The sequence below is a fragment of the Egretta garzetta genome, unplaced genomic scaffold, assembly GCF_000687185.1.
Source record: "Egretta garzetta isolate BGI_Z169 unplaced genomic scaffold, ASM68718v1 scaffold292, whole genome shotgun sequence".
Classification (NCBI taxonomy): domain Eukaryota; kingdom Metazoa; phylum Chordata; class Aves; order Pelecaniformes; family Ardeidae; genus Egretta; species Egretta garzetta.
In genome coordinates, this window is record NW_009258789.1 from 556,241 (window position 1) to 582,024 (window position 25,784).

Sequence of the window (25,784 nt, forward strand, 5' to 3'; positions counted from 1 at the left end):
CACTTTCCAAATACATCAACTTCTTTTTTCTCTTTTTAAGAAGGAAAGAGAAAATACGTTAAAAAAAATTTTGTAACATAATTGAAAAACAAAGCAGCTGGAAAAATTAGAGCAGTAATAGGACCTACTTGGAATAAAGCAGGTAAGATCTGGAAATCCATATCATGGACAGGGTCAATTTTTTAAATCCTTAACAGAACTAAGCTTTATCTGCCATCCCTCTGCCTCTGATCGCAGTCCTTCGTTACTCTCAGTGACAGCCACTGCAAGAAAGTGTCACAAAGATACAAAACATGAAGCTACGTTGATTTTTCCTCTCAATACCAAGAGTATTCTCTCTGGGAGAAGCTACAGAAAGACACATGTAACACCAATAATAGGTTACCCAGAATTTAAATGAGAGGCATCAAAACTGAAGGCTAGATCTTCAGCTGTCAAAAATGAAAGCCAATATATCTGTGCTGATTTACAGCAGCCATCAGTCTAGCCCTATGCAATTAGTCCCAGCAGGGTCTCTGTAAATACTGGTTATTAATTGAATAGACCTATAATTCATATTCCAGCTTCATGCAGAGACATACGTATACCTTGGAATATTTTTTTCTTTAACTGTTCCCACTTTTCCAAAACGAGGTCCTTAGAATTATTACACAGAAAATATATTTTACTGACGAGAAATTTGAAAGCCAAAGCTCCACTTAAATTCATTTGTCAATGCAAAATAAAAATAAATAAAAGTTCAGCTATCGTGGCAGTACTCATTTCAAGAAAGCCTCCTTTTAGCTTCAGGTTATATTCCTTCTTTATGCTTGTGGCACAGGAAAGTTGTCAGTTAAATTACTGGCCTCCACATCACCTTTTCTAAATTTTGTATGACTTTATGGCCGATTTCCTGAGTAGCTGTAGGTCCCTCTTCCAACACAAGAAGAGAAATATGGTGTTTTGCTTTATCGTGCATGCAATTCACAGTTTATTTTTCTTCATTCAGTAGATTACTTTAGAAAAAAAAAACAAAACTTAGAGAATGCCTTTTCAGGGAAGACTCTTTCTACTAACGCCTCCTCAGTTTTTCTTTTACAAGAGAGACATTAGTACTATGTCATATTTAACAAAGCACTTTGTAAGCATTCATTAATCATGTAGTGCTCCTGAGAGGCACATTATGTAATGTTTAATCTGCTCAGCTGAGGCTGTAAGTACAAGAAACCTCTCAAAATTTTATCAGCTTTACAATAAGAAGAGATGTATTTTAAGTACAACCAGTGCAAGCAAGCCTGCAGTCACTCTCTGTCCTCAGATGGGGCCAATACGCCCAGGTTCCTTCATCAGCAGTAAATTTTCCCACTGACTGTAACAGAGCCATGTTTAAGTTCACAGAAAAGGTACACTTTTTGCTTCCAAAAGTCACTGCAGAATTTTTACACATAACTTCCAGGTGCCCAAGGGTTTATTTGCAAATGTATTGACAGCTTTCCTTACCAGCCATGTACTTCCCAACACCACAACACTCAGATGGGTTCAAGATGAGCCCCCGAGCAGCAAAGTCCTCCCTGCAGCCAGCTCAGAGATCACCAACTCAGCACTGCCGTTGCTCTGTGTTCCCTTTTGTGGGTATTTAATGAGAAATAAGACCTCTGTGCAGAAAAGGGCAGAGGTACCCATGAGTGGCTCTTCCATGGCCTGCCTCTTCCCATACTGTCAGTAGAAAACATCTCTTTTAACTTAACTCCCCTAAACTCTGCAGCAACCCTCTTATTTCCCCCTTATCCTTATGCAGGATCAGCCAGTCCTCATTCTTTTCACCAATGTCAGTGCAAGCTTTGGAGAAAAATCCATCCTCAGAAAACATTAAATGGGAAAAACTTTGCATTGTCTGTGTCAAGTAGAGTCCAGCAAAGATGTTGCATTAATAAATACTTTGTTTTAAATAACTGTTACTTAATATATAGAGACTGAAACAGTAAAGGCAGAACAGAATTCACTGAACAACTCATAGGAAAGGTCTCCTTTGTGGTTTTTTTCTGGTTTATATCTTTCTTTTAAATCTGCATTATGAGTAGAGAAAACATTTTGTAGAATGGTATAAAAGCCTCCATAACTATTGTGAATTTGAGCATGAAAACATCTTTCCTTTTCCTCCTTACAATCAGCAGAAAAATTCTAAATTCACAAAATCCTTGGTTCTATCACAGCCAACAGATACTTTGAAGTCACCTTCACAGAGGAACATAAATGATATTTGTGTCAGAACTTAAAGGAAGTCAGCCTTTGACAGCACCTCTGGAGACGAGTCACTTGTACCATCGCAGCCACCTGTACCCACTAGTCTAAGACACACAGAGCTGTTATCAGTCTCATTTAGATGTGGTCCTTCTCTTCCTGAGATGAATGCAGTAAATAAATAAAGGATCTCCTTTGTCACTCATAGAAGTACTGAAGCCTAAAAATATTAGCATTTCCTAGTACATAGGCCAGCTCTACCAAACTTCATCAGCACATACTAATGAATGAGGGTTCAGCTCCAAGTCACACAGAATCACAGAATCAGAAGGGTTGGAAGGGACCTCGGGAGATCATCTAGTCCAACCCCCCTGCTAGAGCAGGCTCTCCTAGATTAATCTACACAGGACTTCATCCAGGCGGGCTTTGAACATCTCCAGAGAAGGAGACTCCACAACCTCCCTGGGCAGCCCGTTCCAGTGCTCTGTCACCCTCAAATCCACACTAAATCCAGCGGAACTACTCCACATCAAGCTGTTATACAGCTGGATTTTTCTTCAAGAACCAGCTTAAGCAGAAGTTTGCTCGATGGTTTCCCTCAATATGTTTTCATTCCCTGACAGCCACCAGGAGGAAGGTGAAAGCGAAGCATAGAGGTAGGCTGAGACAGGAGTAATGCAAGTGGTGCCACAAGGAGTGAGGCAATTCGTTCACGCAGACACACCAGAAAAACCAAATGCCAACAAAGGGCTCAGGAATTTGTCAGCGCTCCCTGCAAAGGTCCCAGGGAACAAGCAGGTCCTGCCACAGGCAAAAGTGGGGAAGGACCCTGGATACGGACCACACACCACCACAGTAGAGTGTCAAAGCAGCAGAGCCGCCCTTAGGGGCTCATGGAGATGAAAGAAGAGAACTGCAGCAGCATCTGCAGTGGGGACAGGATTGCAACAGGGCAGGAAACTCTAAGGGGAAGTTACAGCCAGTTCTCTCCCTCTTTCCATACACTCAGCTGGTGTTTTCTGCCAAAAAAAAAAAAAAAAAAAAAAAAAGAAGGACACCCTGTCTCAAGAGAGAGCTATGTTTCCTTATATATATATGCATGTGTTTTGGGATCAGGGGTCCTTTTAGTTATTATATTTTTCCAATTATTAATGGAGAGATACTGATCTGACTTTTGATACAAACAGGACAAATTTAAACCATTCCAGATTTAAAAGTGGACAACTGCCCTCATCCTGTAGTGCATATAGCTTTCTGGGAAAGAAATTACCATTTCTAGGCTTTCTCTTCATTTCTTGTATTCCACTCCTACCTCCCAGTTATCAATATTTCAGTTCCACTACATGAGAAGTTTCTTTGCCACTTGTGTTTCTTCCATTGCCATGGATCCCTATGCAGTCTTTAAAATGTCCATTTTAATCAGTTCTCTATTTCAAAATGTCTTGCTTTGTAGAGTACAAAGCTTTTTTAAGCATTCATTTTGTAGGTATGGACCTGCTTCCCTGTATTGCTTTTATTATTACCCGCTACATTCAGGCAAAAGCTGAACAATAGAATTAAGCTATCAAGACAACAGAGCTGTATATTTAAAGCATGCTATCTCTCCTACCAGCCTTTAAAAAAAAAAAAGCACCAGGTTCACACTTGTGAGCTAGTTATAAGGGGTTTCTGCAGCTCTCCTTCTTGAAAGGATCTATTTAAATGTTGTGTGACATCTATTTTCTCTCTGGGAAAATCTTTGTAGTGTTTCATCTTTCTTTGCCATCAAAAAAGAGCTGGCTATACCGCAGCCCACCAGAGACTGCATATTCTCAGGCTCCCTGGCAGCTGCTGGCTAGTTTCACATTTTCTGACATCACTGAATCTAGCACCTCTTTTTTACCATCATTCAATGAAAAGTTCAGGGAAATAACTTAGGTTTTGCTAGGCTTCTTGAATTCTCAGTGTTCATCCACCACTGCACAAAATGTGTCCTAGCATGCACACAACGTCCAGGAGTTGCTGGCAATTACTAAGAGCAGGTTACTAGGACACCTCAGCTCTCATCTCAGCCCTGATGCTGAGCACAGCAGTGGCACATTCTTTGGGGCAGGTCTGGGAAGTGTTTCTACAGTGCCGAGGAATTAGTTGGCAATTTTGTTTAAAAGAAAAAGAAAAATGGGGGGGGGGGGGGGGGGGGTTTAAAAAAAAGAAGGAACAAGGCATGAATCTGGAGGATCCTCCTTTCAGAGCATGTCATGTGAGGTCCTTGGGACCAGACATATCACTACTCTGACTCACAATTATACCACCTTTTCAGGGGTAAAAAAAAAATAATGTAGCAATGTGTGTAAATATCTCTCTAAATTCTAGAGGATGCGTGACTGGCATCTATTCCGTTAGCATAAACAGCATTTGCCCACATTACAGTTCAAGCTGCCTTCTTGTTTAAATAATTTATAGTAAGCCTGAAATGCAAGATGACTTGGGGAATGGAGGTTAAGCCAAGTTTAAAGCAAGATACGAGTCTTTAATGCTGGATAGTGGAGAAGTGGAGTACTTATGCCCAAATGCATAGTATCAGATCACAGGGGCACAGCTACAGATACCCAGTTCAGCATGATGGAGCAAGTTTAGTACCGGGTAGAAGTACACGTCTACAGGGGCCACAGGATTGTACTCTAGAAAGTAGCTACTACCCTTCTTCCTCCTGCTCTTTTTCTGTGTTCAGCTGGACACAGCTGCAGAGATAAATACTACACCCCAGGGGAGCATCTCTGAAGCTGCACAGCCCAGAGCCTGCACCCACCAGGTCACGATGACTGGCACTCTCACTCTGCTCCAAGTTCACCCCTATTCTTCCCATGCTTACACCAGTGTGAATCAGAAATGCAACCCACTTGAAGCCTAAGGCATTGTGCTAGCATGGACATGGTGTGGCAGGAGAGCACGCCGCGTGGTGGGGGAAGAAGAGGCTGCACCTCTGCCCCGCAGGCACTCTCCACAGTATCCAAGGCTGCACTGCCCAGCGGGGCAAGCCTGAGGGCTCCCATGCAGCTTGGGCAAGGCTGGACCCCACTTCAGATACTGGTGTCAGAGAGCCCCAACAATGGCATCAGCCATTCATTTCCATGATCACTGGTTTTTTGCTTGAGAAACACTTTTTCTTCAAAGCACTACACAGCAAGATTTTATAAATTGGAGCTCTGGGACTAGGGGATCTCTTTGGTCATGGCAGCAGAGACAGAATACAAATGTGTCAGCTTCCCTGAGAGCAATTCAGGTACCAGCAAAGGAAAATTTCTGCTAGCGTGTCTGCTTATTTATTCCCCTTCCCCCCCTTCCTTTTTTTGTGTTGTTTGCACAAGAGAGCAGCGTTGCTGAACAGAATGATATTATATGATATAACGTGCTACAGTAAGCAGTCTGCAAAGAAAAGCATCTTTGCTTTAAAAGATCACTTCCAAATCACGTAAGATGTAGTGGTGGATGTGCAGAAGCAGATTAGCCACTGGGAGAGAAAACCAACTCACTTCACCTAATTCAAATTACAAATATACCTTTCATTATTTCATCTGATGTTTGTGTACACACATGCGAAAGCCTCACAGTAAACTGGCACACAAAACCTTCCATTAAAAATACCAGCACTCAGAAAACATTTCAGGCCATGTAACAAAGGAGGAAAAGTCAGCAACTAGAATGAGTAGAAACATGCCCGATTTCCTAAAGCTTGCCTCATTTCAGCCTTCCCCAAGAGCAGCAGGGACAGATCTCCTGCTCCGGAAACCTGCTGAGCTCAGCAAGGCCGTTCAGAGAATACCACTGCCCTGATTTGGGTGGTATCAGTCACAGACAAAAGTGCTGTCATGGGCACTACAATCAGGGTGGTCTGCAACAGCAAAGGGAAAACATCTCATTATCAGCTGTCCCAATTAAAGCAGGGCTCGGCAGAAGTGAACAACCAGTTCCCAGTTGTACAAGACACCAAAAAAGAAGGGAGTAAAGTTCAGTGAAGCTGAACTGCAAATGCAGAGGAGTGCCTGCAGTTTGTGGGACTGCTCATGGGCAGCACCAGGGATGTGGTGTTTGTGCTCACCCTGAATTTCTCACCCCACCCAAGAGAGTTTGCTCTTATATTGTGAATTTGACACATGTCAAAACTCTCTGTGTGTGCTGAAGGCAACCAGGCCTCCAGATAATCAACTGAGCAGTGGACTGGCACTCCTTGGAATTAATGCAGCTGAACAAGGGCTTTGCTGAAATGAGAAAGCCTAAAAGAGATTTGCTCAGATCAAAATTTAAGCTTTGTTAGATATGTTCACCATGGCTCGGAGCTGCCCAGACAAATTGCAGTCAGCAGGTAGCTGTGGTGATCAGAGAGAAGGAAGAGAAAAAAAAACAAAACAAAACAAAGAACAAGCAAACAGAAGTTTGAAAGTGATGGTCTCATGCTGTTGATGTATTCGTGTCAATCAGCTGTGTCACGCAGTGCAGTGTGTCTGTCCCCACTTTGCCCAGCCAGACCCACTGAGGGCCCCTTTTGCCAGACATCAGTGACAGAGCCTCCAAGACACTGCCAAAGCAAGAGAAGGACATATGGATTTCACCCACAGCCATCTCTGGTTGCAGGTCTCACATTTCTACCAGCCAAAAAAGGGAATCAGTAACCCAGCTTTGCAACATTATCTGCATTTCCAGGGCATATCTTCTGTCTCAAGTGAGGATGGGTTGCAGGACACAGCCTTCACCTTAGCTTCACATCAGAAATACTACTACTGACAATTTCCCATAGGTCAGCTGAGGTCCAGAGCAAGAACACCCTTGAGCATAGGAGAACCTCACCACTGATCCCATGACTTTGCCCAAGTTATTTTTAGGAAATTGCTTTCCCTTTGGTCTACTCCCAACAGCAGTCAATTTGTAACACTGATGGGTCTGACAGCCCAGCTCCGGCTGAAGCCATTGCAGAGAATCCAGTCTGGAGTTCCCACAAGATTTCTCCATCCTGACATTCATTTCAGCAGCTTCCCAGTGTATTTTCCCACCCTCCTGGTCTGAGCAAGCAGCAGAAATTCCCAACAGGACAAGGAAGTGACACTCAGAGACATGTAGCGGTCACTCCACTACCCATAGGTAGGCTGAGACATCCCTTGCAGGAGAACAAGCAGAACAGGAGGGGATTCCTCATTTGCCTCTGCAATATTTCAACTCTCTCATTGCAATCAACCACCCTCCCGTCAGCCTTCCAAGCCCCCAGCTTGGGAGCCCAGTCACCGCCTTGCACAACGAGGCACCCTGCCTATTGGCTTGAAGAGGGCCCCTCCTAATTAGCAATGCTGGACATGGAGCACACAGTACCTGTAATGGCTTAAACCTCACAAGACTCCATTTTAATTATAACTGTGTTAGAACAGAATCAGTTGCCTAATCAAGCTTAAATTAAATGCATATTTAGTGATTTTCACGCTAGCATTCCCAGAAATGTGATACTTGCACAATGAATTATTTATTTTGTATAGATCTCCAGTATTTTAAAGAACAAAACCAGGAAACCAACACTCCAGGACGATAGGTAAATAAATTAACAACGCTTTTCTGAATTACCATCTTCCCTACTGTCTTGGCTGCCATGCACTTAGAGCTCTCACAGTAAAATGAATAAAGAGCATTCAAAACCTGTCAACTGAATTACAGTGTGAATTTCCAGTATAAACACGGATGGAAGGATTCTTTTATTAACAACAACCTACAGGTAATATTTACTTTGTTTGCAAGGTTGGAGCTCCAGAGACAGACTTGCTGCAGCAGCTGCACTAGGTAGTCCGAAAATAGATATTTCCCTGTTAGTAGGTGAGTTCAAAGCTCATAAAAGCCGCTGTCTAAAATGACAGAATGACAACGCTAGTAGCCAGATATTCTGCTCAGTGCACCGTAAACTTCTTTCAAGGACATGCCCCCATCTGTGCACTGATCGGTGCCACCATCCAGCGAAACAGTTAACTTAGAGGCCAACAATAAGCAGGCATGTAAATTCCATTGATTTCTACTGAATTTTAGGAAAGATCATCTGAAAGTTAATCAAGTTGACCGGGAACTTTGGTTACATAGGCCCAAATTTGGCAAAACATCTGAGTGACTGAACAGGGCTAGAATTAAGCAAGTGTTTCAGGTTATGCATATAGACAGTGCTTTGCAAGACTGAGTATTTTACATTTCTGTGCAAATCTCTGCTTGCCTTTGCTCCATCTTACCTGCCTAATAAGCCAGTATGATAGCACTTACTGGACTGTTATGAGCAGGAATAATATTAACACTTCAGATCCCACAATAAAAAGTGATACAAGTACAAAGTATTGCTATAACACCATAAGTGTCATCAGAGTTATACACAGGAATTGCATTTTAATGCTGTGTACTTTTCTGCAGAGTCCATTAACGTTCAGTCATTACAGTAACAATAAATTACCTTTTACAGTACTTCAGTTTTCTGTGTTATAAGCAGTAGTCAAAATTTAACAGAAGCGACAGGTTGAATTCCCAGTGACACCTGAATTTTGTACATCACCTGCTTTTGACAAACAGCAGCAAAGGAAAAAAAAAAAAGAATCAATGTAGTAAAGCTTTCACTGGGAATAGAATGATATTATTTCAGTTATCCATCATAATCCCCACTGAAATCATTAAGAATGAAAGGAGCAGAGAAATCTGCAACAGGATCTTGGCAAAAGCACAAGGGGATACTTTCTCCAAGCCCTCAAAGCTATACAGCCCTTGCTGAAGCTTGATAAGGTATGTTTTAATGCTTAATGTTGATGCCAATCAAATTCCATTGTCAGTGATTGAAATCTGGGTCCAAAGCTATGTTTTCCCCTAATATACCAAACCATTAGTCAAAGTCCAGTGTTGAAATTTTTTTAATGTTTTGAATTGGTTTCAGATAAGAATGATTCAGATTTTTAAGATCTTCACTTAAAGCCCACACACGTACGTGACAGATGGTGTTAGACACGTAACACAGCCTATAGTAGTGTAGCTATATATATATATATGTCTTATCTTTGCATAGTTTTATAGATAAGAATAGGTTGCATGACTTGTATGGTTAGTCACAAGTCTGGCAGGGGACCTGAAAGCTATAGAAAACCTGGACAAACAGCTCACAAGCATCTGGTGTCAGGAGATTCCCAGGCACCAGAGGTTTGCATCTGGCTTGCTCCCTTCATATCCCAAGCTTTTGGAAGCCAGTTTCAACCAGGACACAATAATAATTCATAGTTACAATGCAACTGCCAGCTGACAGTCTCCAAGCAAAGCGGTGCAATCTGGGTTACTGCTGGAGGGAAGCTGGGATAGTGGCCTGGTTTCAGTGCCTCATTTTGATCATTCTAAAGCCCTAAATATGCAATCTTCTAATCAACACTTATCCTTAGCTTTTCCTTGAGAGCCTCCAGGTCACATACAGGCTAAGACCAGAACCTGAGACCACAGCCCGAAGGGAGGAGCGAGACAGGACATGAATTTGGATAAAGGAGCAAATATCCCATGCTCCCTATAAATGGAAGCAGCTGAAATCATATCTTGACTCATCGTCACTGTCAATAATTAAATAATGTGCATATTTTTGAAGACTGACATGCATATTTGGCTTTCAGCTTTATCATTTGTCCGGAAAAAAAAAAATCAGTAATACTAAAAGACATTGTTCCGCAGAGCAGAAAGTTAGGCTATACAACCTCCCATGTGAATTTGGTTCTTCATAACTGGATAAGCTTGGCCTGCTTGTAAAAATCTGCTTAAAGCTTTGCAGATTCCTTAAAGATTGTTCAAAAAACCAGAAGAATATGCTAGTCCTGGGTAAGTGCAGTGCCGGGGTCAGGGCGTGCAAAAGGGTTGACTCCATTATTCACAAACTAAGAGAGGTAGAAGATGACTCATGAAAAAGGGACCTTCCCTAATTTAGTGCACCTAATTTTTGGGACAATTTGTAAATACCTAAAGGAAATTTGGAATTCAATATTAAATAAGACTGCTATTCCCGGAGTAAATAATACATAAGTTTCTTAATGCATTAGAAAACCCACTCCAATCTTTTGCTGCTGTGTCCTTTGGTATGGACAAACAACAAATATATTGTGACAAATCTCTCTTAGTGCACCTCTACTGGCATCAGAGATCAATGTGACCCATGGTATTTAAGTGGGGGTTACCCTAACATGAACTTGCTCATAAGCCTGATTCCAATCCATTTTTAAGGAATGCAGAGGCTGGAGCAGATGTCACTGACATTAGCATCAGGCTCCGTAACTGAGTCATTACATTTGATACAGGATCTACTTATATCCCAGCTAAGATTAACTGGAACATGTGGTTACCTGTCAGACAGATTTTGTTACACAAATAACAGTCATGCCTTCCAAACCATAGCAGCAAGATACACCACCCCCATCATCTGCAAGAGTCAGATTGACAGCTGTAGCATTAGAACTAGCATTAAAATCAGCATTAGATGAAAGCAAAGTTTAAAATGCACCTTCTTCATGCTGAAAAATTGACGACTCTTCTTGTACTCTAACCAAAGTCTGTGCACAGCACTATCTGCCACTTGCCTGTCCAGAGGGGATTCATTCTAGTGCTAGTGGTACATGGCTATATTGCTGTATGCTCGAGGTGCTTCATACCAGTAGAACAAAGATTTCTCTTGGTTTATTAGTTAAAATTGAAGCTACTCCCCTAATCAGCATGTTTTCCCCTGCAAATATTGACTGCAGGCTACTCTATTACTTTTTTTCTTGTGGTTTTCTTTTTTTCTTGAACCCACTCAACTCCTGGAGCTTGTACAGCTTGATTCAATAAAGCAAGTCCCAAAAATCCCTGACCAGCACAGCTGCACCAGCTAAAGTCAGTGCACCAAAAGTCATTTGTGCGTTATCTTCAAGTGAATTCAATGGGCAACTCTGCAGGTACGGAGCCGCTCCTGGGAAAATGGTTGGAATAGTAGAGAAGCATTCTCATGTTGGTAAAGTACTTCTACCTACACATGGCCATGCAATATAAAAATACTTAGAAGGAAAACTGTTGCTAGCTATAATGAAGCTTCAGGGGGCTGAATTTAAATATGGAAAAAAAGCAGACAATATCAGACTAAAATATCTAGAAGGAAGTAGGGTAGGTCCACTATTGAGACTTGCCTTAGTAAACCTGCATGTGTCAGACATACACATTATGGAGCAACCACGTATAGAAATTGCCATGAATATTTACCAATATTTGTCTGGACTAAAGGGTGAGATCTTGTCCATACAATACAACCACGCTCTTAAAATATTGGAAAAATAGAAAAGTTTCTAGAGTTGTTAAAACAAGGCTGGATAGGATGTTGCTAAGTACATGGAGCTATTCTACAATCAGTTCAACTTAGACCACAGCTTCCATTCCTAGGCAGTATTTTGGTGGACAGATTAGCTGTCAGTGATTAGCTGTCCATACATCTCAGTAAGATCCTTATGAAAGGCTCTTTCAACTTTACCTATGCAATGCTGTTCATTATGTACCTGCATCCCCATGAAACCACACTGTGCTGGTGAATCATTTCATTGGACTGCAAAGACCCAGGCAGTCACATGCCATGATAGAGGGTGATGCAAGTCACTTGGCAACGAACCTAATCTCCTTACTGCTTAAGGGATGGAGGGAGTAAAGCACTGAAGCTTTTCAAATGTAATGAAAAACATGTGTTATCTTCCAAATGACTGCATGATCTTAGAATGGTTCTGCGAGCATTTAAAATAAGCTGTGCCCCATAAAAATAAGACCACAAACTTGAAAAATATTAATGGGGTACTGTCTAATTAAAGTTGGTTTTTATGGATTAATTAGTGGATTGTTAGATACTTGTTGGTAAAGCTTTGTAGATATGAGACATCTTCAGTACCGAATACAGTTCATTCAGTTACTACCAAGACTAATCCCAAAATGCTTAACCAGGACTCGAGCTCAACAGGCACATGTGGTTATATAAAAATCTCCTTTTAAATATCCTTTAAAGAAAAATTAGTTTCTCGCTGGGAAGAGACCTCAGATAATGGCCAAGTGCTGAAAAATCTGAAAGAAGAAATCCTGTAAAAATCGCTATATATATAATGTGCATATTTGCATTTCAAACCAAATTTGTGTTTTCCTTAGAGTACCTAGCTCTGAGAACACAAAAAAATTGCATATAATCCAAAAGTTTTCAACAATTTTGAACAGCTTTCTCAACACATAATGAATGACACTGCTGAAGGATGCATGCCAGAACCACAGACCGCTGGACACAGATTTCTTTGTTGTGCATATGGCTTCTCTCATATAGCACTTTGGATTAGATATTAGTATAAGGAGCATAGAAAGGGACTGCCATATGTTAGATCCTGTGCAAAAAGCATTATTATATCTCTCCATACATCTAAATATCTGACTGGGCTTCCAAAGAGGACTCCAAGTTCTATTGCATTAAAGAAAAGGCATGATTGCCACCACTGCCACTATTGCAATGCTATTTTTGAGCAGATGGGCATGACATGGAGATCACCCCTGAATGCTATCATTCGCATTGCTTTAGTCCAGGTTGTTTCAGTAACACCAGAAAATGTTTTATTCATATTCACAACAAAGCTTTAGAAGAATGCACATTTCACTTGTGTTAAGTGACTGTATTAAGTATCCTAGTTTTCAATGACAGCCCAATTTGTAGAGCCTGGATTTGAGGAAACAAGCTCAGAAGGGTTTCAACCAAAGGACTCAGTTTTACAGGGGAACAACCTCCATCAATATATTCTTAACTTGGGTTCTTTTATGACTAAGACTGACCTTGACCCCAGTGAAGCGACTTCCCAACACAAGAGGCAAAAAAGCAACTGTAATTCTCAGCCTTGAAACTCCCTAAGCACAGGACTACTCTCACAGCACAGAGGAAAAAGAATATGCTTTAGGTGCTGCAGTGCTTCAGAAATCCCAGAGCTGCTACAAGAGCCTCTTTGGGATTCTTTCCACGGGGCGGGGCGGGGGGGCGGGGGGGAAGGAAGAGATCGACAGTTCATTAGTTTCATTATTCTTCTGGATTACATTGACATTTGGCAGGCTAAAAACTTACAGACGTTAGTCCAAACTGTTCTGTGCAGGTTGCAAAAATAGTAACCAAAGGTTTGATTGTCTGACTGAATGAGTGAGCATGAGTGGATGGTTGCATCCTACCCTACGGGCAATAATTCATACTACCCAACATGCTTTTCAGATTTTGAGGTTGCAAAATACATACAAAACCACTTGGAAACTGATGCTAACCACTGTACCACAGTACATACAGTACTATGGAAGTACATCATACAGTCCTATGGAAGACTGCTTAGTATCACCTATAAATCAGATGAACCTGAGTAGGACCCCAGCTCCCAGGGATATGTCCAGTGGGAGAAGGAGGAATTAAGTTCAAAAGATCTGTTCTACATAGCTTATCAACAGAATATGATCAGCCCAGGAGGAAAATCCAGATGTACTTCTAGGTTAGGTACCTCTGATCTGGTTCAACATATGCAATTAAAACATGCACCACAATATCTCTAGTTTTGCTAATCTTATAGATGCCATCTCCATTCTGATCACCATTCTGAGGGTCAAATTTAGTCTTCCAAGGAAATAAGCATGCCTACTTCACAAGGATATGGACCATGCTGGAAAGATCACTCCCACCTTCTGCACCCCTAGGCACTGAAGGGATAAATCCAGAACTACTTCCCAGTGACCTCCTGTTTTTCATCCCAAGAAATGCACAAGCATAGCAATTGTTCATCTCAATGTGCTTACAGACTGGTAGCTTTCCTTTCTGTTGCATTTAATGCTAAATGCTTCAAAGGTTTCTAGGAAAAGAAGTCGTCAACATCCTATCAACTGTTCAGAACCATGCATTCTTTGCCCCAAATATTCATCTTTTGCTCATTCAGGTTTTCTTTATCAGTCCCAAATGAAGCCTTACAAACTTTGAAAATACTGCTGCTTTATCCCAGGAGAGCTTGTCAGACTCCTGTTCATCCCTTGAGAGATATTTCTAAAAAGAAGCATCTTAGGCCCAAATGAACACATCACCTAGCTACACTTAGATTCTCCACCGAGCTCCCAAGAAATTCCTGTATACCACACTCTGCCTTCCAGTCATTTCAACAAGCCCTTTTATTTGATTTTCAGAGAGAAATTGAGACATGAGCTAATCAATATTACTGTCAAGGCAAAATCATCAGACCTCATCTATATAACTTACTGAAAACAGCATGAACACTTCCAAGCATTGATGGCAGTGAGTTGTTTGGATGTCACATGAGAGTGGTTGAGGAAAAAAAACCAAAAAAATACCCAACAAAAAACAACAACCCACACATGAACAAACCTTAATGTTAAAGCTCTCTCCCATGACAAGGCAATCATCTCCAAATATGAAGCCCGGCCACCACCCAAAGAAAAAGTTTGTGTCACCAGGCTGACAGAGGGTGCTATAGGTTGTCCTGCAATGGACAACTTTCCCAGGAAAGTTCAAGTACCCCTGAGGTAGAAAACATCTTCTCCACACATTTCCTCCATTAGTCTTAAACCAACAACAGCTGGAAATCCCATGATGGCCTTTCATGGCATAAGGCTGATAACCTACCGTAACCTCAGTCTTGCCCATAAAGCAGGGTTCACAAATTCCCAAAATAGAGCATGTGAGCAGATGTTTGGGAGAAAAGAAAGCAAACATCTGTCCTGTTAGAAATGTAAATCCTCCATGCCCACCCCCTGCCACTCTGCAGCTTGGCACCAACCCACCCTCAACTCCTGCAGCACGTGGACAGACACAGAGAACAGCCCGATCCGCATGTCACAGCAATCAGCTCCACACTGGATTTTGGGTAATGCATAGCATTAGGCACAGCCCAATATCACTAATGCAAACCCAGGCTGGCATCCATACTATAGGATCTAAGCAAACAGGCTTGGGGTTAGCTGAATGCCCTAGCTGTGTTTGCCTAGAGGAGTTTTGCAAGTAAAAGGAGATAAACTGCTTGATTGTATGATGCCACGTGCTTATGTGAACCATGTGTATACATGCGATTCTGCTCAGTTGCTTGCAACATGCAATAAAGCTGAACAAGTGCAGGAAGTCATGGGAGTGCCAGAATGAAAATCCTAGCTGTTACTTTAATTGAAAGTGTGCTTGTTTGCTATGTTCTCTGCTGGCAGCGCGAGCATTTTAAATAAAACATAACCAGTAATTTATTTAGCAAGCAAGTCTTTGAAAAGTTCTTTTGCACAGCTCTTACTAATTTATGCCACACAAGATTAACCCTCCTTTCACTCCACGCGTCTATGTGCTTGCAGTGACTTGGGGCTAGATCCACAGTAAATACTGCTCTAAAACACAACAACATTTGGGCACCTTTCTAGTTCTGTTCCAGCCACTTGCCTGCCTCAAAGAGCTTCAGGAAAAACACAATCCAGCCAAGGATTCGCTCCCTTGTTCCGAAGATTCAGTTTGATTCTTATCCTAGCCAGTGCTTTTTCCTTCAGGAATATACATTATTCATCCTGCATATTATGGTGCTGATCAAGCGACTGCAGTGCTTAGACACCTCTACGCAGTCAGTACAGCTCCAGCTGTACATCTGAAATAAGGTGTAAGATTTCATGCTGTATACATGAAGTATTTACATGTGCACAGACTCAAAGTACGTGCCAGTGCCAGATAACCCACCCCATTAAAGGACAGAGTTCCTGTGGTTACTTGGAAATGTTCCTGTGAAGTTTAGCCACAGCTCTGTTGGCGAGTTTGCACTGACAGAGTGGTTTAAAGTAGATATTGAATCTCAGTTTCAGTCGCTCCCTCTTCCCACACATGTGGGGAAGAATGAGCATATTTGCGTGTACACAAAAAGTTTTATATGAGCGTGAGTACACACATGTATATATATGTAGAAAATGTATTCATACAAGACATATATATACACACACAGTGTTTGTATACACATATAAGTTCTTTTCCCTAAAAAAAAAAAAAAAAGGAATAAAAAAGAAAAAATCTAACACACCATTTTGTAAGTCCAAAGTAGTCAGTTTACCTTTCCTCAAAATGGCACCAACTTCCAAGATAATGACAACAACTGATCAGCAATTTGTTTGGCATTTACAGACTGCCTCATCTTCCATTTTTATTTTCTATCCTGCCTGTATTATTATATAAATTTATCCAGCCTCTCTTGCACTGAGTAGGAACCTTAATATTTTGAAGAACTTATGATAATTTTATGCAATAATAGGATTAAGTCATTATAACTCAACCATACTGAAACTTAAGAGATGCACACTTTGTGTACCCTCAAGCCTTGGTATAAGAGCAATATCTGTTTACAACTTCAGAAAGTTCATTTTAATCATGGCAGCTTTTCAACTATTTAGTAGAACTTCAGGAACTTCATGCTTTCTTTGGCCAAATTCTCAAGTTTGGTCAACTACAAATGTCAAAGGGACAATAAAAGTGTGTGCATGAGTATACATGCACACATACACAATAGATGTAAGTATTTTATATATTTTAAAATATTATGTTTGTTTATATAGTTATTATACAGTAATATTTATAAACTCTCACTTTTTGTAGCATTTCTTTTCAGATTGCATTTTGGGAACACATAAGAGGTTATTTAAATTCGTGTTTGTTCTAGCATATTTAATATAAATCTTAGGAACAGGTTGTAAATAAATTGAAAATAGAAATTTATAAAATTATAAACAATAGTATGGTTGAAAGTCAGAACTGCCACCAAGAAGAGCTCTTCAAGATTTGGGCTTGCCTCCCATCTCTCATGTCAGTGCAGACTATGGTATTCACATCAAGAAAAGCAACCTTCTAAATATTTATGTTTTAGGCAGAGTTCAAACCAGGTAAAGAATTGTAAAGACTTGAACAAAAAGAAATCCATTGAGCCCTAAGTCTTATTGCAAGCAGACCATCTCTCATGTACAACTTCCTATTTTGTTGGGAAAAGTCAATTTGTTTAAGCCAATTTCAAAGGAGTATGTATCCCATCGAAACACTTTTTTTTCTAGAAACACTTTAAACTTTTCAAGCTTCATGTAAATGGCGCATAGTTATGAACACTGCATTTATTCTTAACCATGCTCTTTCTGATAGTTCTCTTATGTGAACAGACAGACAGTTTGTGTACAAATACAGCACAGCTGATTGCTGCTACCAGTCATTTTAGTATAAGGTAGTTTAACCGGGGGGAAAATCAGTTCTGGGGATGTTCAAGCAAACCATCAAATCCAGAAAGATCAGCTGGTGACAACAGCACATGTATGCCTTCTTGAACATTATCGAAGTTTAAAGTTATCATTAACAAATTAAATATAGTTAAAAACCAACTTGATAACCAAAGACAGCATGGGTTTTTAGAATCACGAAAATAAAGATCTCACTCAAATCAACTCTTGATGAACCAAGAGGCAATTTTAGGACCTAAACCAACAAAAAGGAAGCCGAGTTCTCACTGCAGGGATGTCTTTGAGTTTCCCACTGCACAAATAACAGCTGTGCAGCTGCCTAGCTGAGAATGCGCAACACAGGTCAGCTCTTCACGAACAGGAGCTGCTAACAAGCCAGCTCAGACAGGTGCTTAACTACTGAAAGCACGACAACAGCCCCATCTGAATTAAACCTGTTCTTGGAAAGCTTTGCTCAGCTCCTTCTATATGAGGATGTATTAAGCCCCTCTCACTCTGCAGCACTCACTGGACAACACCTACATGTGTCCCATAGCTCACTGGCTCTAACCATGCCCCCAGTTCTCACAATTCGAGTCTGTGCTACAGCTATATCATTTCCAAATTGGATAGGCAGCACAGAGCTATGGTGAAATGCATTTTCAGCCAGCTGCACTCGATTATTGGCCTGGCTGTCAATGTGAAACATTATTTCTCCTAAAAATCTTTATTAACAAACACAAGCATACGAAATATTTAAGGCACAGTTACATGATCTATCGCTTAATGTAAAGTGCAAAGAGAAAGCAGTACACTAATCTGTTGAACATACAGCTTGGTTCAGCTTAAAGGATCATTGAGTAACAATCAAGATACAGCAGTGCTGGGCACTGGTTATTCCACAGCACAGCAGAGATCATATTTAACAATAATGAAACAACAAGGAGGCCCATCATTTTTGTGGCTTCAATTTTATTGTCTTCAATAGCTATTTATGGAGTAGTTGTTGTGGAGAACAGGGTTCAGCTGTACTTGAAAGAAGGTGTGCAAAGCCTGGTTTAGGAAAGATTAAATCTCACTGTAATCTCCCCAAACTAGCCAGGTGTAATTCCACAGAAGTCTTTATAGCTGTGTAACATAGAACTAGCACAGAAATCAGCAGTAAGGACCACACTTAGAAAAGGTGATAGAAAGAGGAGGTAAGAAAAAACATCATCCATCTCTTCTGAAGAATCTGTTTGTAAAATCAGGCGAGTTTTACACTGTAAAACAAGTAGTTAACTCAAAATGCTATCTTTAAAATGCAGTGTTATTTTAGACATATTTTGTTTGTGAAGTTGGTGGGGATGGAATAAGAGGGAAGAAATTCTTGGATCTGTACCTCCCCCAGATATTTGAGTGCCCAAAATACACACTACTTTCTGTTAATTGATTCCATGACAGCAACCGTTCTTTTTCCACAGCTACTGTGTTCATGGGCAGCAAAATCCCTTGATTCCCTCCAAGCATTCAGCCCCCACCCTTGTACCACTGATACCCGGAAAATAAACGTACTTCATTGTGCCCATATTGATTTTGTAGAGCTAGAACATCTTTGGGAAACAGAGTCTACAACACGAATAAAGATGATCTGATTAACTCTGCAATTGTACTTATTGCTACTAGACCCCTTTTTTCTTCTTAACGGGATTATTGATTTAGAGTTTATAGCAACTTAAATGTAACAACAAGACATGCTGTGCACAGATACGAAGCAAAGAAAGAAGCATTCACTTTTAACAAGGAGGACAAAGTAAGACTTCTCTGAGCATATAAATGAAGATAGCACAGCTGTTAAAGTAACTGTCAAGTGTCTTCTTGTAGAACCCTGGGTGGTGGTCCAAGGGAGATTATTGACCCCTGAATTTTTATTTTTTAAATAAATACACACGATAGCACTTTCAAACAACTGCCTCCGGAGTAAGGGACAACCAGTTACTACACATTGTGAAAGTAGGAAATGCAGCAGAAAACCACAAGTTGTCCTCCTCGGTGAAGATACATTGCAGAACAGTTATTCTACGTAGAACCTGCATTGTTTTCAGAGTGAAAATCCAGGCTGGGCCTTCAAGGGAAAAAAAAAATCCACCTTACACTGGACTTGATTCACTTTCTTCTCCCCCTCATACTGCTGCAATTCATGGAGAGAAAAAAACCCCATGCCAACCAAAAACTTGGAAATTATGCATTTACCCTAACAAAATACCAGTCTCCAGTCCAATTCTACAGTTAAGGACATGCTGAAGTGTTTCCTTGAATTAGGCTGGGCTATTTACTACAGATGCAAAGTAATCCTTCTATTTCAACTCCCATGAAAGACAAAGTTAACATGTACATCACGAGGGTTTAAAAAATGGATAGAAAAGTTCAAAGACATATTAAAGATGAATTCAATGCTAAAACCTGAGCTTGCTGCAGAAGTCTCAACAGAATGTTAATGTCAAGAACTACCTATTTGTAGGGAAACAGTATATGCTCTATTGAACAGTCTAAGAGATCCAACCCCTAAATAAAGGGGGAAAAAATAAAAGAAAGTAAAAGTGAACAGGTATTGATCAGCTCTAGGGGAAGTGCTGGCAGGAAAGACCACACACACACAAATTAGGCAACTGAAGACTACTGGGATTTCAATTGTAAGATATTTATTGTACCACTTTGTAGTTTCAATTAAAGTCCACATTAAATGAATTAAGAGTGGGGGAAGTGACAGATCTCCAAAAGTAGATGTCTACAGGGAGGTATCGGCAAATGATTGTATGTTCCACATGGAGTCATACTAGGCCTGGTATGCTCACCACTGTCACTTAAGACATTGAAATAAATATGTATTCTGCTAGCAGTGAACTTACAGACTGCACAAAGGACAACACGGTAGTAAATAAGGATGGAAAGAAGCCAATAGAGTGGCCTGGATGGCTTAATAGATTTGGCTCTTTCCAACAAAATAGGCTTCAATGGAGCTAAGACACAAAGCTATATGTCTAGGAACAACAAGCATTCTGCATCCTAGAAAGCAGAGTGAATAAAGGATTCGGACAACATAAAAACCAAGCAATTTGTTAGGCATTCCCAGTGGCAAAGCTATCTAATATTATCAATGAATATATGAATATATGAATCCTAGAACAGTGTCTGGGAGCAGAGATGATACTTGACTTCACTACAAGGCATTGGCAATAACCAATACCTGTTTCAGACCTGATGTTGAAGAAAGAGTCAAGATAGCAAAGGAAAAGCCACAGAAGTGTTAAGGGCTGCGAGAAATACCCCAAATTGCTCCTAGTTGTTTATGCAACAGGCAGAAGATGGCCACAGTTGACTTGCAAGGAAGGAAACTGCCTAAGAGATAAGCAGGACAAGGCCCAGCAAGATGATAGAGCAGGTCCTCCTGTAAACTGTGCTAAGGCACATGGAAAATAGGGTGGTTGGTGACAACCAACATGGCTTCATGAAGGGCAAATTGTGCCTGAAAAATTTGGTGGCCTTCTATGATGGGGTTACAGCATTGGTGGACAACAGAAGAGCAACTGATGTTGTCTACCTGGACTTGTGCAAAGCATTTGACACTGTCCTGCACAACATCCTTGTCTCTAAATTGGAGACACATGGACTTGAAGGATAGACCACTTGGTGGATAAGGAATTGGCTGGATTGCACTCAGAGTCACGGACAATGGCTTGATGTCCAAGTGGAGACCAGTGATAAAGCTGCGCCAGGGCAGGTTTAGGTTAGACATTAGGAAAAACTTCTTCACCGAAAGGGTTGTCAGGCTCTGGAATGGGCTGCCCAGGGAGCGGGTCAAGTCCTCATCCCTGGAGGTATTTAAAAGAAGGATAGATGAGGTGCTTAGGGACATGGTTTAGTGGTGGGATGGCAGGGTTAGGTTAAAGGTTGGACTCGATGATCTCAAAGGTCTTTTCCAACCAAAGTGATTCTATGATTCTATGAGTGGCATTCCTCAGGGGCTGATATTGGGACCAGCATTGTTTAACATCTTTGTCAGGGATACGGACATTGGGATTGAGTGCACCCTCAGCAAGCTTGCTGATGACACCAAGCTGTGTGTCAACACAGTGGAGGGAAGGGATGCAATCCAGAGGGACCTCAACAGGCCTGAGAGGTGGGCCTGCGAGAACCTCATGAAATTCAACAAGGCCAAGTGCAAGGTCCTGCGCATGTGCTGGGGCAATCCCAAGCACAGACCGGGTGGAGAATGGATTGAGAGCAGCCCTGAGGAGAAGGATTTGGGGGTGTTCATTGATGAGAAGCTCAGCATGACCCGGCAATGCGAAGTTGCAGCCCAGAAAGCCAACTGTATCCTGGACTGCATCAAAAGAAGCGTGACCAGCAGGTCGAAAGAGGTGATTCTACCCCTCTACTCTGCTCTTGTGAGACCCCAGCTGGAGTACTGCATTCAGCTCTGGGGCCTCCAACATAAGAAGGACATGGACTTGTTCAAGTGAGTGCAGAGGATGGCCGTGAAGATGGTCAGAGGGCGGGAGCACCTCTCCTATGAAGACAGGCTGAGAGAGTTGGGGTTGTTCAGCCTGGAGAAAAGAAGGCTCCAGGAGACCTTATAGCAGCCTTCCAGTACCTGAAGGGGGCTTACAAGAAAGCTGGAGAGGGACTTTTTACAAGGGCATGTAGTGATAGGACAAGGCATAATGGCTTTAAACTGAAAGAGGGTAGATTCAGATTAGGGATAAGGAAGAAATTCTTCAGTATGAGGGTGGTGAGGCACTGGGACAGGTTGCCCACAGAAGTTGTGGATGCCCTATCCCTGGAAGCGTTCAAGGCCAGGTTGGATGGAGCTTTGAGGTGCTGGAAGGTGTCTCTGCCCATAGCAGGGAGTTGGAACTAGATGACCTTTAAGGTCCCTTCCAACCCAAACCATTATATGATTCTATGACTGAGTAAACCCCAAAGCCAGACAAAATTAAATTAGGGGAAAAAAAAGCATGCTGTCTTAACCCTGAGAGAATTGACTGGAACACGCTGCAAAGGGAAACGTGGATTCAGTGCCTGCTGACATCTTCAGACCACTTTCTAGGGAATCTGTTTCATAGAGCAGATTACAGGCTCAGTAGAGAAATAACTGGGACCTCTGTGAGGTTCTACAGGGCTTGTTACTTGGAAGACGTTTCAAGCTGAGAATTGCAATTTACTGTTCTTCAGTAACTGCTGGAAATAAAGAGTTCTTATATTCCAGTGCTACAGCTTTTTGGAGTACACAGTGTGCAATAAGGAACATAGCCCTTCAAACCTTTTCCTCTGCCTATAATGGCTCAAATCCAGTCCACCCAATGTTAGGCGCCTTCTGTATCACCGAAGTTAAGAACATGCCAGTCTCAGGAAAAGAAAGTCATTTCAAAAGAACAGCTCAAATCTTAAAGGCATCTCTATTTTCCACCCATTAAGGAGTTTCTATGACTACATTATTAACTTAGATCCTTTAACAAGAACTGGTTCTAATGCTAACTGCCTGCAGGGGATGCTTCACTGCGCCCCAGGCCACTGGGCCATGCCTGGGCTGGTGACCTCACTAAGATTTTTTTTTGTAGCTGCAACTGTCTTCTAAACCTTTTTTTAACTGAAGTCAAATACTTCTCTTTCATTTTTAACCCTTATGTAATGACACTTTTCCCTCCATAGTACACCCCTCTTCATTATTAATTTCAACACAAGACAGTGTCTATTAAAAATTTAATAATAAATATTATTGCCAAGTGCTGATAAACAGATGTTAAGCAGCATTTAAAGATTACAGGACCAAGGTAGGTCAAGTTATTTTAGTTCTCTCTGGAATCTAGAAAGCTCTTTTAAGCTGATTTTATGACGAACCCGATTGCCTGCTTTCATTACTAGAAATTCACCATATCTAATCCCCTTGTTTCATGTAGCAGAGTGTGCTGAGTGACACATGAGTGTTTCTCTTCATTCAGTTTAATCAACCAGCCGCAGTTGCATTCAATCACTTTTACTGGAGAATGAGCCTTCACTCACTATGGCTTCATCTCAAGAATAAATTGGTATGCACAAGGAGACCAGGCCTGCAGACGACTGTACCGCAACGTTGATTCAGACCTATAATAATAGTCTGTCCGCATCAGTGACCCGGGATGCACGTAAACAGTTTGTTAAAGTCCAAAAATAATGGGCAACAATGCAAACTAATTTAGCTTGAAGCTGAATGGAGCAGTACACTATCTGAATGCCAGTTTTTTTGGTAGAGCATCTGATTAAAGCTAGTAACTGGGAGGAGTGGCTGATACACTGGAAGGCTGCGCTGCCATTCAGCGGGACCTGGACAGACTGGAGAGCTGGGCGGAGAGGAACCTGATGAAGTTCAACAAGGGCAAGTGTCGAGTGCTGCACCTGGGGAGGTCAAACCCCATGCACCAGTACAGGCTGGGGGCTGACCTGCTGGGAAGCAGCTCTGCCGAGAGGGACCTGGGAGTCCTGGTGGATGACAAGCTGACCATGAGCCAGCAGGGTGCCCTTGTTGCCAAGAAGGCCAATGGTATCCTGGGGTGTATTAAGAGGAGTGTGGCCAGCAGGTCGAGGGAGGTTATCCTCCCCCTCTACTCTGCCCTGGTGAGACCCCACCTGGAATACTGTGTCCAGTTCTGGGCTCCCCAGTTCAAGAAAGATGAAGAACTCCTAGAAAGAGTCCAGAGGAGGGCAACTAGGATGATAAAGGGACTGGAGCACCTCCCCTACGAGGAAAGGCTGAGAGAGTTGGGCTTGTTCAGCCTGAAGAAGAGAAGACTGAGAGGGGACCTTATCAACACATACAAATATCTTAAGGGCGGAAGTCACGAGGATGGAAGCAGTCTGTTTGCAGTGGTGTCCAGCGACAGGACTAGGGGCAACGGGTGCAAATGGATGAAGTCCTGTGTAGAATGCTCTAGGAGAGCCTGCTTTAGCAGGGGGGTTGGACTAGATGATCTCCCGAGGTCCCTTCCAACCCTTGCGATTCTGTGATTCTGTGTAAGAACTCCCTTTAGCTTTATGCGCCTGTCAGTAGTCAGAGAGCAGAGAGGAGGCACCCTCTAAAGGATGACTCAGCAAAGCACCCAGCAAACTTATGGGGTATAGCGCTCTGGAGGATGCCCAAAACATGTATCTGTCCTGTTTGGAAGTTAATTTTTGTGACCTGCACCAAAAATCTCAATTTCAGGTTGGACTACATGTCCATGTCTTGAGCATGTCCTGCTCAAGGACTCTTCTTACTGACTTCCTCTTTCCTATTTAAGTCTGCATGTAGCTTCCTCCTATTTCAAGTCTTTACCACCTGCTGTGGTTAAAGACTACAATGACACAAGAAGCTTAAATAGGGAGGGAACAAAAAAGCAGGAACAGGCACCACTATCATGACTTTTGTACCAATAGGAAGTGTTGGGGTAACAAAGTCTTCCAGGAGGCACAAAACCTTTGGACAGACAAATCCAAAGAAGCTATTACACTGAGATTTGGAAATCTCACCCACTTGCTCTAATGGAAGCAATCAATAATTGCAATGAGGTTTCCTTTCTCCCATCCTCTATGTGTTTTAGAGGAATCATAGAATGTTTTGGGTTGGAAGGGACCCCTAGAGGTCATCTAGTCCAACCCCCTGCAGGGAGCAGGGACACCGCTAACTAGATGAGGTTGCTCAGAGCCCCATCCAACCTGGCCTTCAATGTTCCCAGGGATGGGACCTCCACTACCTCTCTGGGCAACCTGTTCCAGTGTTTCACCACCCTCATTGTAAAGAATTTCTTCCTTATATCCAGTCTAAATCTACCCTGTTTTAGTTTAAAACCATTACCCCTTGTCCTGACACAGCTGGCCCTACTAGAAAGATTTTCCCCATCTTTCCTGTAGGCCCCCTTTAGGTACTGAAAGGCCGCAATCAGGTCTCCCCGCAGCCTTCTCTTCTCCAGGCTGAACAAGCCCAGCTCCCTCAGCCTGTCCTCATAAGAGAGGTGCTCCAGCCCTCGGATCATTTTTGTAGCCCTCCTCTGGACCTACTCCAACACTTCCATATCCTTCTTGTGCTGAGGGCTCCAGAGCTGGACGCAGTACTCCAGGTGAGGCCTCACCAGAGCAGAGTAGAGGGGCAGAATCACCTCCCTCGACCTGCTGGCCATGCTTCTCCCGATGCAGCCCAGAGTACAGTTGGCCTTCTGGGCTGCCAGCGCACATTGCCGGCTCATGTCCAGCTTTTCATCCACCAGCACCCCCAAGTCCCTCTCGGCAGGGCTGCTCTCGATCCTTTCTTCCCCCAGCCTGTA

The 25,784-nt window shown here is 42.1% G+C and overlaps 1 protein-coding gene across 1 annotated transcript in view; it reads right to left on the reverse strand.

The window, feature by feature from the left end:
* Positions 1-25,784, reverse strand: part of NPTX2 (neuronal pentraxin 2) — a gene marked incomplete at its 5' end in the record, with an annotated part of 111,244 nt that overhangs the window by 64,810 nt on the left and 20,650 nt on the right. The gene's annotated exons all lie outside the window — the stretch shown is intronic.